The following is a 2691-nucleotide window of genomic DNA, read 5'->3' on the forward strand; positions in this document are numbered from 1 at the left end:
GGGGGCCGGGCCGGGGGCCGGGCGGGAGGGAGGGAGGGCGCGGGAGGCCGAGCCCAGCCGGGGCCTCCGGGCCCGTCCCGTCCGGGCTCGCCCCTGCCGCCGCCACAACAGACCCCCGTAACCTGGTAACGGTGGAACCCCCCCCCCCCCTCCCCCAACCCGAGCGGGCGGGGCCGGGGCCAACGGGGGGTCGGAGGGTCGGGCCCCGGCCCGTCCCTGCCCCCGCCACGCCCGGGACACCCGGCGGCTCCCCGGCCCCAACCCGAAACCCACCCGCCTGTCGGCTCGGGCCCCCTCCCCGCTCGGCCCGCCCCGCCCGGCGCCATCCCAGCCTGCCCCCCCTCCCCTGCCCTCCCCCTCCCCGCCTGTCCCCACCTCTCCCTTCCCCTCCACCCCCTAGGCGCGATCGCACCCGCTCGCACCTCTACCGACATCCGCCCTCTCCTCTCCATCCAAACCGCTGTCGCGTTCATCCTCCTCGCCGGTCGGTCTGCCACCCCGAGGACATCCTTCTCGCCGACCTCCCTGCCTCCTGTCTCTCCCCACTGCAGTCCATTTTTCACGCCGCTGCCCGGATCGTTCTTCTACGAAAACGTTCACGCCGTGTTTCCCTCTTCCTCACGAACCCCCGGGGGTTACCCACCCACCTCCGCACGAATCGGAAATCCCTTACCGTCGGCTTTAAACCAGTCAATCGTCTTGCCCCTTCCTACTCCGCTAATCGCCCTTCCCCTATTACAACCCAGCCCGCTCATCCTTCTCACCGTACCTCGATCTCGTCCGTCTCACCGGCGACCTCTCACCCACGTCCTGCCTCCGGTCTGGAGTGCCCTCCCTCATACCTGACAGACGATTATTCTCCCCCTCTTTAAAGGCTTACCGAAATCACATCCCCTCCAAGAGGCCTTCCCTGGCGAAGCCCTCATTTCCTCTTCTCCCACTTCCTCCTTCATCATCCCTATCTGCTCCCTGTTCCCGTAGCTCCTTCCAGTCCCACAATACTTATGCCCATATCCGTAATGGATTTATATCGATGCCTGTCTCCCGCTCTAGATTATCAACTTGCTGTGGGCAGGGAGAGTGTCTATTCTATTGTACTGTCCCAAGTTATTAACACGGTGCTTCGCGCACGAGAAAGCGCTCGGTGAATACGATCGATCGATACGCACACACGGCCGCTTATCGATCCGTGTATTCGCATGTATTCGCAGACCCGTGTGTTCGCCCCCCGGCCGGGGCACAAAGCCTATCCGTGACACCCGGATCCCTGCAGAAAACTGGACAGTGGGAGCCAGGGGAACCCAACTGGGTTTTTCCTCCTCATCCCTCCACCGTTCCTCACCTTCCTGGGAATCTAGCTCACAAATCAATCTTTACCGAGCCCCTACTAAGCACCTGGGAGACTACCGCAGAGTCAGTAGACACGATCACCGTCGGCGGTGCCATTCCCGTATGAAGAGACGATCGTATATGGTGCCCGTTTTACGATAAAATCGGGAGAGATGTCACGCGGGGTCAGATCTTGACCCAGTAGTGCGCTTGGTGCTGATTCTGGCGGTTGTGGATGAGTAAAAGTTTCTCCTTCTCCCAGAGGAGCGGTGTGTGCTTGGGACCTGGCCTGGAGCAGAGCGTGACCTCTGTCTCCGCTTCCGCTGACTGCTTCCTCTCCTCTCCTCTGTCTCGATCCAGCCCCTCCCGCCCAGACTGGGCATATTAAAAATAGATGAAGCAGAACAAGAAAATGGATCCGCGCAAAGTGTTTTCCCTGCCCCGAGCCCTCGGTGTTATGGGTGTTTGGCTTTTCTGTGTTTTCTTTCTCAGAGAGAGGGGAAGAATGAAAAACATTCATGGGAAAAACAGAAGGGGCAGCATGGGCCCAATCAGTCAATCGGTCGATCAGTGGTATTTATTGAAGGCTTACTGTGCGCAAAGCACTGGACGAAGCGTTTTGGAGAGTCCAGTATAACAGAGTTTGTAGACGTGTTCCCTGCCTACAGTGAATTTACAGTTGAGAGGGGGAGACAGACATTAATATAAATAAATGAATAACTGATATGTACATGAAGGCTGTGGGGCTGAGGGAGGACCGAGCCCCTTTGGGGTCTCCTCGCCCTTCCCACACATCAGGGCACTGCCGCTTGCCTGCTGAGCGACCTCGAACGAGTCATTTAAGTTCTTAGGCCTCCTACTACAAGCCAAACTGCACACTTTGTTCCTCTAAAGCTAACCTTCTCAGTGTACGTCGATCTCGTCTATCAAGCTGCCCACCTCTCGCCCACGTCCTGCCCCTTGGCCTGGAATGCCCTCCTTCCTCATATCTGACAGATAATTTCTTCCCCCCACTTCAAAGCCTTATTGAAGGCACCTCTCCTCCAAGAGGCCTTCCCTGACTAAGCCTTCTGTTCCTTTTGTTCAAATCCCTTCTGCTTCACCCTGACTTGCTTCATTTATTCATCTTCCACCCCAGCGCTTACAGCAGTTATGTACATATCCGTAATTTATTCATTAATATGAATGTCTGTCTCGGTTTCTGGACTGTAAGCTCACTGTGGGCAATATGTCTGTTATATTGTACTCTCCCAAGCACTTAATAAGTTCACAATAAGCACTCAATAAATGCGACTGACCGACTGACCGACTGACCTGGGTTCTCGATCCGGCTCTGCCGACAGCCGGTTGGGTGACCTTAGG

Source organism: Ornithorhynchus anatinus, chromosome 16, assembly GCF_004115215.2.
Source record: "Ornithorhynchus anatinus isolate Pmale09 chromosome 16, mOrnAna1.pri.v4, whole genome shotgun sequence".
In the NCBI taxonomy this organism is placed as follows: Eukaryota; Metazoa; Chordata; class Mammalia; order Monotremata; family Ornithorhynchidae; genus Ornithorhynchus; species Ornithorhynchus anatinus.